General features: G+C 39.2%; 1 long non-coding RNA gene across 1 annotated transcript; it reads left to right on the top strand.

The window, feature by feature from the left end:
* The first annotated feature begins 7374 nt into the window (after positions 1–7374).
* Positions 7375–16753, top strand: LOC118162354. The gene is made up of 3 exons (XR_004748409.1): positions 7375–7386; positions 8915–8917; positions 16592–16753. It is a non-coding gene; the product is annotated as an uncharacterized LOC118162354 (long non-coding RNA).
* Positions 16754–18515: the final 1762 nt, after the last annotated feature.

Below are 18515 nucleotides of genomic sequence, written 5' to 3'. Positions count from 1 at the left end.
TGCTCTCAAGAAGTTTAAACTGAGTTTGAAGTCCCATAGACATTGTTTATGCTAGGAACATTTCACATCCATTATGGGTGTCTCTGTGGCCATCACATCAGGTTAGAATATATACTGCTCATCCACACAAAACAGTATTACTTTACAGGAAGCTTTATCAGTACACACAAATATCTTATATGGCTATAGCGCAACATTCTCTCTGAGGTAGTGCAAAATTTCTGGGGCAAACATTTCTCAACAAAGAGTATAACTATGAACAGAACAGTAACATCCCTTATTAAAAAGAAGCAAAAGATCTATTTTTAATTATAAATGAATAAATGCAATAGATTGTAGCTTTTTTCCAAGAGCAAAACTAGGAAAATGTCTCGACTTTCTCTATGTATTTTCCTTTATTTTTTTTTTATTTTTATTTTTATTTTTTTTTGGTAGGTAGGATTCCTTATTTACTGTTTTTAAAGTTAAAGTGATTAACTCTCAGGTGACAAGTGAGAGGACACAAGGCTCAAGTTGTGCCAGGGGAGGTTTAGACTGTATATCAGGAAAAAAATTTCCACAGGCATGTGATAAAATAATAATTGATGCAACTATTTTCAGTGTTCAGTTGTCTTTCCAAGTGCATGCCAGAGCTCTTTCACTGCAAGACAAAGCTTTTGAACTGAATTTCATGGTTTCTGGGTCACAACACAGTGGAACCTTCAGAACCATAGTGCAGTATTTTAAGCCAAGTTTTCATTTTGTTTCAGTCTTACAGTATAAAGAAATATATTGAAAGCAGCAAAGAATATTTGAACTTTTCAGTATACAAGCTTTGCTAGAAATATAAACATTTAAAACCCAGACCTGACCAAAAGATGATTCCTAAGAAAGAAGCAGATTTTTTGTTGCTTCCCTTGTCACGTTTCCAGTCTTAAACAATTGGCTATGAGGAGCGGAAATTTTCCCTAGCTGATGTGAAGTTCTAGTTCTTCTCTGGGCCTTAAGAATCACAGAATCATCTAGGTTGGAAGAGACCTCCAAGATCACCGAGTCCAACCTCTGACCTAATAATAACAAGTCCTCCACTAAACCATATCACTAAGCTCTACACCTAAGTGTCTTTTAAAGACCTCCAGGGATGGTGACTCAATCCCTGGGCAGCCTATTCCAATGCCTTACAACCCTTTCAGTAAAGAAATTCTTCCTAACATCCAACCTAAGCTCCCCTGGTGCAACTTCAGCCCATTCCCCCTCATCCTCTCACCAGGCATGTGGGAGAATAGACCAACCCCCACCTTGCTACAGCCTCCTTTAAGGTACCTATAGAGTGCAATAGGGTCGCCCCTGAGCCGCCTCCTCTCCAGGCTGAACAACCCCAGCTCCCTCAGCTGCTCCTCATAAGACTTGTTTTCCAGATCCCTCATCAGCTTAGTTGCCCTTCTCTGGACTCGCTCAAGCACCTTGTTGTCCCTCTTGTAGCCACACTGTTTCTTGTACAAGCCAGGATGCTGTTGGCCTTTTTGGCCACCTGAGCACACTGCTGGCTCACATTCAGCCAACTATCAACCAATACTCCCAGGTCCTTCTCTGCCAGGCATCTTTCTAACCACTCATCTCCCAGCCTCTAGCACTGTTTGGGGTTGTTGCGCTCCAGGTGCAGGACCCGGCACTTGGCCTTGTTGAACTTCATACCGTTGGCCTCAGCCCATCGGTCCAGCTTATCCAGATCCTCCTGCAGAGTCTTCCTACCCTCGAGCAGATTGACACATGCACTTGGTGTCGTCTACAAACTTGCCGTGGGTGCACTCAATCCCCCCATCCAGATCATCAATAAAGATATTAAAGAGAACTGGCCCTAGTATTGAGCCCTGGGGGACTCCACTAGTGACCGGCCTCCAACTGGATTTAACTCTGTTCACCGTGACTCTTTGGACCCAGCTACCCAGCCAATGTCTAGCCCAACCAAGTGTACACCAGTCCAAGCCATGAGCAGCCAGTTTCCTGAGGAGAATGCTGTGGGGAACAATGTCAAAAGCCTTACTGAAGTCAAGGTAGACCACATCCACAGCCTTTCCCTCATCCACTAAGCATGTCACCTTGTCATAGAAGGAGATCAGGTTCGTCAAGCAGGACCTGCCTTTCATAAACCCATGCTGATTGGGCCTGATCACCTGGTTGCCCTGCAAGTGCTGCCTGATGACACTTGAGATAATCTGCTCCAGTGCTTCCCTGGCACTGAGGTCAAACTAAAAGGCCTATAGTTTCCTGGGTCTACCTTCCATCCCTTCTTGTAGATGGGCATCACATTTGCTAGCCACCAGTCAACTGGAACCTCCCTTGATAGCCAGGACTGCTAATAAATGATGGAAAGTGGCTTGGCCAGTTCTTCTGCCAGTTACTTCTCACAGTACCCTCGGGTGGATCCCCTCCAGCCCCACCAACTTGCATACATCTAAGTGCTGTAGCAGGTTGCCAACCATGTCCTCATGGATTGGCCATGACCTGTTCCCCATCCCCTTCCACCAGCTCAGGGTACTGGATATCCAGGTAACAACTAGTCTTGCTGCTAAAGTCTGAGGCAAAGAAGGCATTAAGCACCTCAACCTTTTCCTCATCTCTTGTCACTAAGTTGCCCCCCACATCCAGTAAAGGATGAAGATTCTCCTTAGTCCTTTTCGTGTTAATGTATTTATAAAAACATTTTCTGTTATCTCTAACAGCAGTAGCCAGATTGAGCTCCAGATGAGCTTTTTCTAATTTTGTCCCCACACACCCTTACAACATCCTTATAATCCTTCTGAGTGGCCTGCCCTCTTTTCCAAAGATCACAATCCCTCTTTTTTTTTTCCTAAGATCTAGCCACAACTCTCTGTTGAGCCAGGCTGGTCTTCTTCCATGCCAGCTGGTCTTTGGGCACGTGGGGACACACTGCTCCTGAGCCTTTAAGATTTCCTTCTTGAGGAGTGACCAGCCTTCCTGGACTCCTCTGCCCTTCAGAACTGCCTGCCAAGGGACTCTGCCAAACAGTGTCCTGAACAGCTCAAAGTCTGCCCTCCAGAAGTCTAAGACAGCAGTTTTACTTGTCCCCCTCCTGCCTTCACCAAGAATAGAGAACTCTCCCATTTTGTGGCCACTCTGCCCAACCACCACACCTCCCACCAGTCCTTCTCTGTGAACAGGTCTAGCGAGGCACCTCCCTTGGTAGGCTCATTAACCAAACAGTCATAGCATTAATACTTAGGAATGCCTCTCTTCAACACTTTTAAAAACTCATGTGGAATATGCATCCTTCTCTTGAAAAAGAGTTCTACAACTTATGAAGTCACTTGGACTTTAAAGAATACTATCATATAGCTAAAACTGGAGAGTTGCACAACTCATGTGGCCCAGAACCACATAAGTATGTAAGTCAGATAACAGAGGGCTACAGATGATTATGAGAAATTTTTCCAAAGTTTAGTCAGCATCTACTTTGTCAGCCTCTCTACTAACAATCCAGAAAATAAATTAGACACTTAGAACCCTATTTTTTTATTTTTTTTTCAAAGGATAGGTAAGTACAAATGGTTAGTTTGGACTATTTTTTATTGCACAGTGAAAAAACTGTATAATTATGAAAAAAATTAAAAGGGCCAGATTCTGACTGCATGCTCATAATAGAATAACTTTGCATTTGTTCTGATATAATTTCAGAGCAAATAGAATATTGGCAACAAGCCAGCCATGACTCATTTACTGTGCTCACACCAGGACTAACCGTAATTTAGCATTTTCAGTATGTCCCCTTGGATAATTGTTTTCTTTCCACTCCCTCTTTTTTCATTCTATTTCTGCAAATCTTAGGAAAGGACATGCTATGAAAGGGAGTGATACAGCCCATGTCTTTTATTCTTCATTCAGTTTGTTCCTTCAGGAATGGTAAGTTTTCATAGAAATATAGTGCTGGAAGAATGTTTAAATATCCAGCATAAGCACCTGCATTGAGGCAGACTTGACGCAAATATGCTGACTGATGCTAATGGTAAAGACCCAATCTTGGGAACAGTTAAGGTCACTGCGACTTGTATGGACCTTAATAGGTTATAAATCCTGGGTCTGTAAATAGTAAAGTCTTCATATATCCTGCTTAGTGTTAAAACATAGTCCAAGCAGCTGGTTCTATAAATATTTCACTGGTGTAAATAAAGCAATTACCTTTGACACAAACAACCTCAGCACACTCAATTAAAATAGACCCTTTCATAGTCAACACCATACAGGACTACATCATTAGAAAGGACTACTTCACTTAAAAATAAGCATTTTCTTTTAGTCTGTGTAGTTGATCTCTCAATACTGATATAATAGAACCCTAAAACATATATATCACCTTTCTCTGTGTCAAGCTCTTCTGAACTCCTGCATATACTATACATGAATGTGCACAGAGGTCACTGTAGCTTCAAATTAGTGCTTCATCTACCTTTAAGACCACTTATTTTTCATTTTCTCTGCATTTTCTCTCCCAAATTCATCTTATATGCAATTTCCCTGTCACTAGTTCATCAGATGGCCATGATAGCTTTTTTGTTTTGTTTTGTTTTGTTTGTTTGTTTTTTTTTTCAAAAAAGAAAAAAAAAGAAAAAGAAACAATAAAAACATCAGTTTCTATGAATTTCCCTATTCCTATCTAGCTACTATGTAGTCCTTTAGCATTTGCACTAAAAATAAACCAAATTCAAAGGTTTATTCAGTGCTCCATAAGCATTACTTACAGCTTATTACTTTAAGCTTTTTGTTCCAATGTTGAAAGATGGAAATTTTTCATTCCCCACACCATAATTCTGAGATTGAACTTTACCTTTGAACTGAGGTGATCCTCTGAGCTATGGTACTTTATTTCCCAGAGCCACTGGAGTAACTGGAGACAGGAACCACAACTTTTTCTTCAATAGCCAAAGCATTACCAATAGAAATCAGGTCAGAACTGATGATATGAAAGTGTATGGCTCAGCACTTAAGTTTTGTTCTTCTGAAGGGCTTCCTTGGCCTAGCAAATGACAGGAGGATTTCTCAACAGTCTTGCTAGAGTTCTTACCCTAGCAAGACCTTGCTCTTCTTGAAGCACTTACAAACATAAGGTAGGTACTCTGAAGGAAGGTATTCTGACTTAGTTACACTTTTTGTTTTACATTGTTTTCACCATCCTGTTTAACAGTCTTTTATCGTCCTGACTCAATAGGAATGCAAGTGTTAATTAACTACAAATTGCAACATAGAAAAATCGGAATATACAATTGCTTTCTTTAGAGCTTTCATTTTTAAATTTTAGGATGGGTTATGTTTTATATTTAGGAGATATAATCACTTCTGAATCACTTCTGAAATCAATTATGATATTAATTTTTGAAAACTCAAATATCTTTTTATGTTACCATGATGTAAACTGCTATCAACCTCCTGACATGTCAATTACTAAAGAAAAACATTTGTTTCAGTGGGACTGTGGTTATGCACACCAATGTCCATAAAGAGGCCTTTTTGCTTTTAAGGTCATCATTTAAAAAGAGACCATGACTAGGGCCAGGTCTGTGCTCATTGCAAAAGAATATGCTCTAATCACCGCATGACCAATGAAAATGAGGTAGACATAATGAAGAAAAAACACCTCAGATTATCTACTAACTAAATCTTATCATCTTCCATGGAATGGATATAGTTCTGGCCTTTCAGCTTTTTTTTTTTTTTTTTTTTTTTTTTCTCCTTGGAGTAGCACTCATAACGACTAAAAGGTAATAACATTATTTTCTTTAATAATCAGAACAAGGCACCAGAAATTACACTTGATAGCCTCAAATCAAAGCAACAAAAGTGAACAACAAAACACAATTCAAATACAGATGGCCTTTTTTCCTTTCAGGTGTTGCTTTGTGGAAAAGGACTGGGGTTCATGATGGACACCAAGTTCAATATGAGACAGCAGTGTGGTCTTGCTGCAAAGAAGTCAAACAGTATCTTGGCCTGCATTAGGAGGAGTGTTGTCAGCAGATCAAGATAGGTGATCCTTCCACCTCCAGTATTTGTGAGGCCACACTTGGAGTAGAGCGTCCAGTTCTGAGCTCCCAAGTACAAGTGAGACATGGAGCTACAGGAGAGAGTCCAGCAAAGACAATGAAGCCACAAAGATGATGGGAGGTCTGGAGCACCTCTCCTATGAGGAAAGGCTCAGGAAGCTGGAACTGTCCATCCAGGAGAAGTCAAGTCTCAGGGGAATCTCTTCCATGTCTATAAATACATGAAGGGAGGTTACAACAAGGATAGAACCAGGCTATGTCCAGTGGTGGCCAGTGACAGGATAAGAGGCAATGGGCACAAATTGGAATGCAAGAGGTTTGCTCTGAACATCAGGAAGCACCTTTGTACTCTACAGGTGACTGAGCACTGGCACAGGTTGCCCAGAGAGGTAGTGGAGTCTTCCTCCTTGCAAATTTTCAAAAGCCAGCAGGACATGGTCCTGGGCAAGCAGCTCCAGGTGCTTGAGCAGAGGGGTTGTACCAGATGATCTCCAGAGGCCTCTTCCAACCTCAACCATCCTGTGATATGCTGTCTGAAATTTCTGTCAGGCATCTCTCAAACAAGATCTGATATCAGATCAGGATTTAGGTCGTTAACAGAGACAGTAAAGGATATGTCTCTTCTCAACATCACACCCTTCATTCCTGGTTTCAACATCCTCAGCAGTGCATTCATCCTAAGAAATGGAAATTACTCTTTTTCTGACAATATTTCTAGGCTATTAAAAACATGTATATTATAGGCACAGTAAAGAAAACATATGTTGTTTGACCCAATTGGTATAGTCATAATACAAAAAAGTTTGGTATTTCATATAGAGGGCATACAAAATTGCCTTTACAGGTTGCAGATATAGTCCCATACAGAGAAGTAAAAAGTGACCCATACCTAACAAGCTGACAGAACCTAGTGAAAGTGATGTCTAATGCTGGCTTTACTAAAGACACAGTGATTGTTTTTTCCATAGTCTATATTTCTGCCTTCAGAAGTTTTTTGTTTTTAATATAGGATACTCCGGTGTAAAAGAAAGCTACATCCAAAAACATTCACTGTTGTATTATACTTTGCCTTTGAAGCTGGCAATGAATACTGCAAATGAGTGATAAGAATATGTCATAGTACTAGAATAAATGACGGAGGTGATTAGCAGTTTCACTCTGGTTTTCCTAACCAGCACTGACATCTTGCTTGCAAAGACACTTTAGAGATGCATCTGCAGTTAGCTAAATTTGCCTTCTGGAGCTGCACAGACATCCTCTAAACACTTTAGCACAATAAGCACAAGATCAGAAGCGACTGTAACTTTTTCAGCATATGGAAGGCATAGGCAAGCACAGAGTGCTACCTCTAGTTTCCATTTTTAATCATTCAGGACTACAAACTAAGCCATATAAGTGAGAGAAAAAATTAAACTACAGCTTAATTTTCCATCAAGTCAAAAACCAAAAACGCATGTGAAACTTTTGCCTCTGAAAGAGATTTGCTTCAGAGTTGTGCTGGTTCCACTGACTGTTTTGATTTCTCTGGTCCACAGTAGGATTTCTGCTCAACAGCAGCCTTCCTACAACAAGGGAGGGCCTCTGATCACTGTGCCACACATGGCATGCTGCAGGCTTGAGCAATTTTGCAGAATGATGGCCAGGCAACCTCAACTTTTCCTCCACCTTACCAAGAAAGGAGGAGGGCCTATGTAGTGTTGTTTGCAGAGCAGCTGGGAGAATTTGAGCTGTTTACACAGAATCTGCCCACATCACTGGGACTATTGCATCTGTGGAGTCTCAGAAAAACTGCAGAGAAACGTTATGAAAATTTTTCACTTCACTCTATTACAAGATGAAAAAAATCTATGCATTTCTCTTTTCCATGGAACAGAACTGCAAAATAAGGATGGCTAGAAAAGGCAAAGACTGCAAGTCAGGTGACCTTAATTTTTTTGCTTAAAATAGACAAAACAACTTCATTTGAATCTGGTAATGTTGGTATTCAGCCAACACGGATTAGCATTTTTGAGTGTTCTTAATCTGAGTGTTCTTAAAACACAGAGAGTCTTAGCCTTTGCTTGCCTGATCAGCCAATAATATTGGATAAAAATGTCTATGATTAAAGTTTCAGCATTTCCTTGCTTATCCTTCCAAGTACCATCAGCATGGGTGAGAATGATTCCTCCCTCTCCTGGGGTTTGCACTGTATTGTATACAGGCATGCATGTTTGTACATTTTAATTTACTAGGAAGTTCTACACCTCCCTTCACTGCATTTGCTTATTCTGTAGATGATAAATGACTCTTCTATAGACCCTTTTGGATTGCTTACTTGCTTTTCCACAGTTCAGCAAGATTGATAGTGACACTGTGATAAGGTAGCTCTTCTCTGTAAATCATTGTGTGGGAAGAGTGTTAGAATCAACATCCAGCAATAAGTTACTGTGCTGGTTTCTTTCTGACACACATACTCAGTTTGAATAGAGATAGGTTTTATGGTTGGACTTTATGTACACATTTACCTAGGTTACTAGTGATTATGTAAAACTAATACAAATTATGATCTGTTGGGAAAAGCTAGAGGCAGTTTGTGGAAACGTCCATATAAGAGAGACGTCCAATAAAGGACAAGAACAGGACTTCAACAGTCAGCTCAGGACTAAAAAGCATGAAGTTTTGATGCACTGTTTGCTCCCAGCACAGACATCCACATAAGTTATTTTCAAAACTACAACCAAGTGACTGTTTCCATTTTCTTCCATAGAACCTTCTGGACACTCATCACTTTGACAGAATTCACCTAACCATACACTCGTATTTTTGACAATTCTTGGCTTAGTTATTATATACAAAATTCATCTGTGCTACGCTCTTTTTTTATAAGGTCTTCTTTAGAGAGGGTGTAATCTCAATATCTCAATAATAACATATAGAAATTTGCTTAAATATAGGAAATCAAAAATATTTTCAGTTTTTTTAATTTTATCTTCCTCCACTTACAGTACTGGGAGCACCACGTCTCCAAATTTCCTAAAGCGGTATCTTCCTAAAAAATTCTTTTTTTTTTTAATGAGAATGTATGGAATACAAGGACTCCTATTCTCCTCTCAGTCTGTTTCTTACATGGCATTTTGTTCTCACCTGGACTACATTTAAGAAAGCAATTTTTCAACATTCTGTAAGAAAATATTACATTTAAGATGAATAGATGAACAGAGTTCTAGCTGAAGTTTCTTGCAGGATAAACACATTTTCAGGGGGGTTTAAGGACTAACTTGATTAGATTTAAACCCAGATCACCTTAGAAGAGGTTGTGATTGGCGTAACTTATCTTCTTAAGTATCATTCGGTTTAGATGCAGGCAGACATTTGATCAGCAAATGGTTGCAAGTGTCACAGTTTAAATCAAACCATCTCTTCCAGAAGTTTACATTTAGCTGGTGAAGTTTGCACTGAATCAGTGAGGAAGACTTGCAAATTCTCTTCTGCCAACAGGCCAAAAGAGGTGATAAATTCCAGTATGACAACAGTGCACAAGTTTTTTTGGGGACAAAGGACTGTTACATCTTTAGCCAGAAGCATCTGCTGGGTATGTCTATGCCTTGGTAAATTGCTCTCCTGCTTGGAATAGGGCATAATAGTACTGCAATCATACTTACAATGTGTGTTTTTACATTGCTTCTGGCACAGACTTTAACATTTAAGGTGTTCAGAGACCACCAGGATAGAAGAATCTGGTCAGAAGAGAGGGCAAATGTTAGCCTCTACAGAAGGGAGTGGGAATGGCAATGATAAATCCCAAATAAAAATTAGCTCGTGGTATTTTGAGCAAAAAGCTTGAGTTGCTTCCTATCAATAAAAAACAAAGCCAATTGCAATTCATGGCATCCTAGTGAGACGGTCTGTCAGACACTCAAGCCGTGCTTTACTCAAACACCTACACATAATTAAAGATTTGCTCATCTCTCTGGGTACCAAAAGCAAAGACTCTTTTACACCAAAATTCTATCCAGAGGAACTTTTCCTATATTGATCATCACAGTCAAAAGTGGAAAAGATTTATCTGATGTCTCATGGTTATCAGCTAATGAGGTTGTCCTATTCTACCCTTTTTTGGAACAAGTATTCCCACAACAAGCAACCTATTAAAGGCTGGGGAGAAGAATTAATCATAGTTGAAAGACGGACTGGTGGGCTGTAGATTCTTTCAAGAAGAAACCAGTTCCTAATACTGTTCATCATCTGTCCTGTACCAAAACTTTGCCTTTGAAGCCAACAGTGCAGATATGACCTCCCAGCTCTTTGATGAATTTGAAATGAAATAGGCAGAAATACAGTGAATATGTTCTTATTTTTAGAATAGGTCTTCAGAAAGTTAGAAATATGTGTCCTTTTTAGTTGCTGAACTCTCCAACAGAACTTACTAATAGGATACTTTAGTTTAACTGGGGCAAAAACAGGTCCTTGCCAGCCAGCCTACCCTTCTCTTCAAACTTTAATTAAAGGAAAAAGATAAGTCTATTGCATTTTGTAGTTTAAATTATAGAAGCAAGCTGCAGTTCTGGTGACAGGCCAGCTACTTCCTCTCTTGAGAACATCAATGTTGTATTCTTGCTACTTTAATTTAAAGAACTGCCTGTGTATTGCTGCTTGAAAAAAAGTAAGTAACAATTCATCCTGAATGTCATATATTCAGATGTAGGGTTCTTTACCTTATCTTTGAGTCTGAAAAGATGAAAATGAAATTCAAGTGTGTTTAATTTCATTAAAACTATTTCATTTATTCATTTTGCTACAGAATAAAACCATAAATAAAGTCCATGATTCTTCGGAACACCACTGCAATATCTGAGAAAATTACAGAGAACTCTCAGCCAGGTTTCTTTCCTGTAGCCTAATCTTTCAGACAATGTGCTAAGCACTACCAATCTGACTGTAATGTACATAATAATGTACTAAGCCATTAAATATGTTGCTCAGATATCCTGAATCATAATAAGTATGGTATAAAAATACAGGTAAACAGAACGTTGTATTAGTAGTAGGAAAATACAAGAGGAAAGGAAGCAGGTGGGGTCTTGTGTGAGGGTCCAGAATAGAGATGTGGGGAATGAGAGGCAGAACTACAGGACCAGGCCACCTTGGCAGGCTGATATCACATTCCAACTCCAACCCTCCACCTAAAGGGTGAACTTCTCCCTCTACCTTTTGGAACAGCATTGTTATTCACTCCTTCTAGATGAGATGAAAGAAGTAGCCTCATTCTCATGAAGGTCTCTCACTGAAGAGTCTAGAGAGCCTCATGATATTGAGCAGCAATATTAAAGATGTATAAACTTTTTTAATGCAGTCTATCAGCTGGAATAAGGTAAAATTCAGCAAACCAAGAGTAGCTGATTTTACATTACAGGGTCAAGATTACAGGGTCTTCTAATGGGAAACATCCAAAACCTCTGGAAATAATAGGTACTACCTACCCCATCTATAAAACTGATGCATGAAAGGTGCAGAAGGCTGGAAAAAATAAAATAAAATAAAATAAAATAAAATAAAATAAAATAAAATAAAATAAAACAAAACAAAACATTGCCTTATCTCAGGGACTTGATGCTTGAAGAGTCACAGTATGGCTGAGGCTGGAAGGGACCTCTGGTATCATCTAGTCCAACTGCCACTGCAAAAAGCTTTATCACGTAGAGCACATTGCCTAGAACTGTGTCCTGCTGGGTTTTGAATATCTCTAAGCACAGAGACTCCACCACCTCTCTGTGCAGTCTGGTCCAGTATTCAAACATTCTCACAGTAGAACAGTTTTTATTGTTTTGTTGTTGTTGTTTTTTATTTGTTTGTTTTCCTTTCTTATGATCTGTTTTTTCTTACATTCTGATCAAGTCTTCTGTGTTTCAACTTGTGCTCATCATACCTTGTCCTGTCACTAAGCATCACCAGAAACAGTCATACTCTGTCTTCATTACATCCTCTCATCAGATATTTGCAAGGAATGAGATTTTCCCACCCCACACCTTATCTTCTTTAGGCTAAATAATCCAACCTCTGTCCACTTCTCAGCATATAAGAGATATACTTGTCCTTTGATCACGTTTGTGGCCCTACATTGGGCTCATTCCAATAACTCCATGTTTTCCTTACACTGTTGGCTTTCTTTGCTGCCAGTGCATATTGCTGGCTTATGCTCAATACTTGCTCCAGTGTGTATCACTAGCATGCTTCAGAGCTGTATACAGGAGGTCTGTCATGCCAGCAAAGTAGCTTTGTTCTTAGTTTACAAAGTACTGTTAATAATGAACTTTTATTACAGTAGCACCAAATGGCTTCCTGAAGGCTTTCTCTGCACTTTTAATGGTAGCAATTTTTGTCTTCTTTTTCTGTGTAAACTTGAACAAAAAGGAGCATTAAACATATTCAGTAGCATTCATTCATGTGCAACTTTATCAAGAGATTCTACAAAATCCCACACTGGGAAGTTTTGGGGTGTTTTTATTTGGACTAAGAAAAGGCTCTGTAAGCACATACTGTATTCCCCTTTATGTAATATCATTGCCAACCTAGTTTGCACACAGATCTGTAGAAGAAGGTTGGCACTGGTAACCCGCCAGGGCAAAGGTGCTTTCTTTCCACCTGCTCCCATCAGATTATTCCATCAGATATTTGTAAGGAATAAGATTTCAGTGCAGTGAAGGACGTTTCAATCTCCCAATTCTTACATTCCTAGGACCAGGACAGAGCATTTTATGATAAACTTGGCACAAAAATTCCTTAGTTGCATTCTTCTGGCAAGCTCTACTTTGCTACAACAGGTCAGGGAATCAGGACATAACGCTATGGAGACCAAGAGTTATAAAAACATCTCTTACATAGCAATTTATGGTCCATGAGCCTGTCTGCTGTAGCTGTTTTTCACACTCTGTTTATTAGGAACCATAGGTATTGGAAATAGCTAACACCCTCTTTCCATTATCGAATTGTATAGATAGGACAGGAAACCAGTCAAAACAGCAGAGAAGAACAGATTGTGATATCTCCAGAATACTTTCAGATAGCTGAGATAAAGAGATGATACAGCAAGCAAGCAAGTAATTGCAGTGCATCACGTTAGTGGGGTTGATGGTAGGTGGTCATTATAGGTGCTATTTTCTATTTAGAAAACTACCATAGTCTAATGATAAAGCCTCTCTTTTCATTACAAAGCAATTGTGAAAGTACAAAGCATTTGCCCTACCATTAAAGTAGCTAAGTTCTAAAGCTTTTTTTTCAGCTTTTCTCCTACTTTGGTAAATTGTCCAAGTTAGGTAGAATGCAAATAAGGATCCCTACACTTCAAAACGCATCAGGTCCTCTGCTTATTAGGATTTGTCTCTGCATTTGAACCTCTATCAGGAAGCAGCATTTGTGCCTATAATTTCAAATAAGATGTTTAGGACTCAAATGTAACAGGTAGGAGTTGTTTGTATTTTAATGGTAATGATTAGGTTCATTTGTTAGAAATTTACTCTAATGGGGTACACTGGAGCTTTGTCATCACTGAGTACTAGTGCTGCTGTACATCTCCTTTTCCATCTACAGTGAGGCCACTGTCTGCCTGGGGATCCCTATAAATGAGCCTGAAAAGTCATATACAGCTCCTGGAGATCAGTACACAGGATTCTGCTCCCGTCCCCATCCCCCTGTCCCATCCCGTCCCATCTTCCCTGTGGAAAGAGTTGGGCTTGACTCTTGGGCATTGAGTTGGGCATTGCTTCCACATCAGTACTCAGTTTTGTTCCACTTTTGCTTATCAAAGGCTTATTTGTCTCTGACTCTAGACTTGAACATCCACAAATGTAAAGGAAATTTAGGTCAGCACTTTGTATCAAGATCATCTCATGTGATACCTCCACTTCAGAAAGTCCAACATATCAGGTTCACTGAATGTATTGAAAGAATAAATAATTCATTAAATCTAGATACCTTCTCCCACCTCCAGGCAGTGCTACACCATAGTAAAAAGGAAACCGGTTTCATATTAACATCCTAATTATAAATACTTCAAAAAGATTAATGTTTATTACATATTATATATATAATACTTTAAATGATTAATGTTTAATACACATTATAATCAATTCTTACAGATATTTTGGAAGTCCAGAAAGCCAATAGGTTTGTTATAAATTAGTTCTGCTGTACTTGAAATTGATAAATTCTGTAGCGTTCAGTTTTGTAACATCTATTATTTGTGTATGTCATTTATAAGCCATTCAGAAATCAAACATCTATATATTATTAAAAATGAGAACCCATTCTACTCTAGTTAAGATCCTTCACCATATTTTCATTACATTGGCATCAAAGTCCTATCATTTCATGCCTCATATTACAAAATCACAGAATTACTGCATGCTTGAGGTTGGAAGGGGCCTCTGGAGATAATCCAGTCTACCCCCCCACTCAAGCAGCATAAAGCCAGTCCAGGCAGTTTTTGAAGATCTCCAAGGACAGAGACTCCACAGCCTCTTTGTGCAATCTGTGCCAGTGCTCTGTCACCCTCACTGTGAAAAGGTGCTTCCTGATGTTCAGAGGGAACCTCCTTTGTTTGTCTGTGCCCATTTCCTCTTGTCCTCTATTGCAACCTCATTCTCTCTCCACCTAGAGAAGAGTGAGAGTACAGCACTTTGGCTTTTGACAAAAAAATTATTTACTTTTGCAAATCTTAAAGACCATTGCAATCTCGTCTTGCAAATCTTAAAGACCATTTAAAAGAGACATTTATTGTTCCCTGCTCAATCTGTTCCCTATCACTTTTGCCTACATGGAAATATATGCAGTAAAAGCCCTGTCCTTGTAACACCAAAATCTGTTGTTGTAAAATGTTATTCTTAAACATGATTTGAATCCTGACTCTACATGTGGGTAGACAGCTCCCAGTGGGAATATAACATCTACATACAAGTTAAAACATCTGGCAATTCTGACTTTTTTTTTTTTTTTTTTTTGATAGACATGATAAATTTACTCCCATTGACTCTCTCATCCCTGAAAGAAAGGTAATACTGACATTTTGATCAGGAATTTTGGTCAAGCTCCACCTCTATTAGTTAAACACTCATAAATAGCAAGAACAGATTGTAAAAATAATTACACAGATATAATGGCCATTTGTGAAACAATTATAGTATTGTACAGCCGACAATTTCTAAAAACTAAAATACAAAGCACATGTTACATGAACAGTTAAGTGGCTAATGGAGAAACACTAGAAATGAGTGGGAAGTCAGCCTCCTATGGAGGTATTATCTAATAAAATTTTTGAGAATCAGATTGAGTCTTCACTATAAAAACTGCACTTGCAACTGAAGAGACTAGGACAAGAAACTGAGCTGAGCTCTTACCATGTCTGGGGCACAGGAGGCTAATGTGACACTTAAGAACCACCCTATAGTCTGTTATCTCTGTGTACAATATCAGTTAGGTGATTAACACTGAAGAATTGTATAGATTTTTTTTTTTTTTAGGACATACAAGATAATAAAATCATAGAACAATTTCTGAAAGTCATTTATAAATTCAGGGAGGTATCTTACACCAAAAGACTTATAGTACTGTCGCATTAAGGGGTGTAGCCGATTAACTGTTATGGGTCCAGTTGGGGGTAGTTCAGTACCCCTGACAGTTCAGGGTGCTGAACTGTCACAATCACAGATTAACACATTAACCAATATGGGTCTGGTCAGATTCAGAGCGCTGAACTATCACAATCACGGATTCACCGACAACATAACACACCCTCACTCTAGCCATGTTCAATGAGAACTATCACAGCTAGGAACAACGCAATTAAGTGCAATTTATTACAGCAACAGGTATAAAGGTTCTTTGGATTGCCGACGATAATTTACTGCCTGCAAAAGCAAGCTAGCATGCATGAAATATACAAGTGCACAGCCTGGAAATTAACACATTAAAAGGCACAAAGACTCTATAGGGATTTCTAAGTTTCCGCAGAGACACCCAGTATAACCAAGTGTTCAAATCTCTCCCAAAGGCATCCTAATGGGGGGGAAGAGAGGCTCAGCCCGTCAACTGATCCCAGGAGTCAGGAGGTCCTTGGGATGGTGTATTCCCTCATGACGCTATCTCCCCTAATGATGGTATCTTTCCTGACATCCCCTTTCTATTAGGCCAATTTATATTATTTTATATCTTTTAGGTGGAGCTTGAGTGACTCTAGTCAAGCATATCTTACTTATGATAGGTGAAAAGTTTTCTGTCTCCATTTAAAGGAATAGGCTCTGAGAAATTCAGAGTGCATGCTCAGTGAGGGGTGGTTGCACCTTGGAGGTGGGTAGCTTTTGGGATGGAGGTGCATTTTGGTATTATAATGATATTACTATGAGCAAAAATACACTAGAGTACAGCATTTTGTCAAAAACATGACAGGTCGTTGGCTCAGGGTAGCAAAAGCGCAGTTTATCAGTCTTGGTGTGCACAAGAACAATCGAGTCCCCAGCTGGTCGCAGAGCCTAGCCACGGTGTCTCCACTCAGCTCTACACTCTGTAATGTTCCTTAGAATCAGCACACCAGGTTCCCCCAGCGTGATAGCATCTAATGTTTGAAGCCTAGGGAATGCTCTGATAATGCAGCTACGCCCTACCCTGAAAGCCTCTTCAATGCTGTATATTTTCTTTAAAATGTGAATATTAGTTTTATTTTCCTAGTTACTTTAGGCAATTATACCACAAGTATATATTTAGTCTATTATAATGTTGTTGTATCTGACAGAAACTAGTTGATCTCAAAATGAAGCTTAAGGCCCAAATTTGTATCTGAGAAGAGTATTACCACCTGGAATATAAAAAAGGCATCAGACTATATTTCAAAAGTCATCTGGCAATAACTACAGAGTGTTTGGAGGATGCACTATAACTAAGCTCTTCAACTCAGTTTAATTAGCTTATGGACTAATGCACTCAGGGGGGTTGAATAAATAATCCAACTGTCTTTCCTCACCTTGAAAGCATTCCTCTTTACAGCAAGAAGAATGATTTCAAAGATGAAAGTACTAATGTGCAAGATCAACACAGAGCTTATATACTTGTACAAAGATATATAGCCCCATCTCTAACTCCTCATAGCTGCAATAGATCTTCATCTGGTAGAGGAAGAGTTGCTTGTCCATTACTTCTTGCTGTGATCAAGAGAACACAGAAGGAAGAAACTGTTCTGGTTTTGTTTCCCTCTTCTTGCAAGTGTAGGTAAGAAAAGTCACATGAAACAAGTAAGCTTCTATTCATAAATGGAGAAGGACATAAATGAGCATAAATTTATGCTCAGGGCATAAAAACAGCCTCCATGAAGACAGTCATGCATAGGTGTACTGGTTTTGGGTGGAATACAATTAATTTTCTTCATAGAAGCTTGCACAGTACTATGCTTTAGATTTGTGAAGATAACATTGTTGATAACACACCAATGTTTTAGTTGTTGCTGAGCAGCGCTTACACAGCATCAAGATCTGCTCTATCTCCCCCTCTCTCCCCCTCTCAAACTGCCTGCCACTAAGTAGGTTGGAGCTACACAAGAAGCTGGGAGGGGACACAATTGGGTTGGCTGTCACCAAATGACTAAAGGGTTACCCCATATCCTATGATATTATCTTCAGCAATAAAATCTGAAGGAAAATAATGGAGGGGTAGGAACGTTTGCAGTTATGGCATTTTGTCTTCCCAAGTAATCATTACACATGAAAAAAACCTGCTTTCCTCCAAACAACTGAAAATCTGCCTGCCTATGGGAAGTAGTGGATGAATTTCTTATCTTGCTTGCTTTGCTTGTATGCACAACTTTTGTTTTACCTACTAAATTGTCTTTATCTCAGCCCACAAGATTTATCACTTTTACCATTCCTATTTTCTTCCCCATCTCACTGTGAGGAAGGAGTGAGCAAGCAGCTATGTGGTGCTTCATTGCCTACCAAATTAAACTACATTAAGGGTGCAGCAGACTGTCTGCTGCATTCTCCCTTCTGAGAACTGTGCTTTTACAATCCAAACATTGTCTCCCACTTCAGGTGCTCTATATAGTTCCATACTTTCTTCCCCCTCCTGAAGCTCCAAGCAGTGAGGTGTTGAATGGCCCTCACAACTCTATAAGATGCAGTGCGCATCTTAAGGACTCGGGGTATTGAAATTTCAGCAGCAATTCTCAGAAAGTTTCCAAAAGCCAAAATTGAAATCATGGATCCTAGTAGAGCTTTTTGTGCACAAGTATGAGTTGTCTTACCACACTAACATGAAGAAAAGACACCACATTAAAGATAGTGTTTTCCTGGCATTTATAACTGCAGAAAACAAGAAAATAATCACTCCCTGTTGTCAAATAAAAAATGCAATAAATCAAATACATTTATTTTTAGACCACTACAAGCAGCTAAGACCAGCACTTAGCCCAGTGCTCACAGAATGAGCCAGTTTAGTTTGCAAAGGTTTTGCACTCAGAAA

This window comes from Oxyura jamaicensis, chromosome 2, assembly GCF_011077185.1.
Source record: "Oxyura jamaicensis isolate SHBP4307 breed ruddy duck chromosome 2, BPBGC_Ojam_1.0, whole genome shotgun sequence".
NCBI classification, from domain to species: Eukaryota; Metazoa; Chordata; class Aves; order Anseriformes; family Anatidae; genus Oxyura; species Oxyura jamaicensis.
This window is presented reverse-complemented; position numbering and strand designations above follow the sequence as displayed.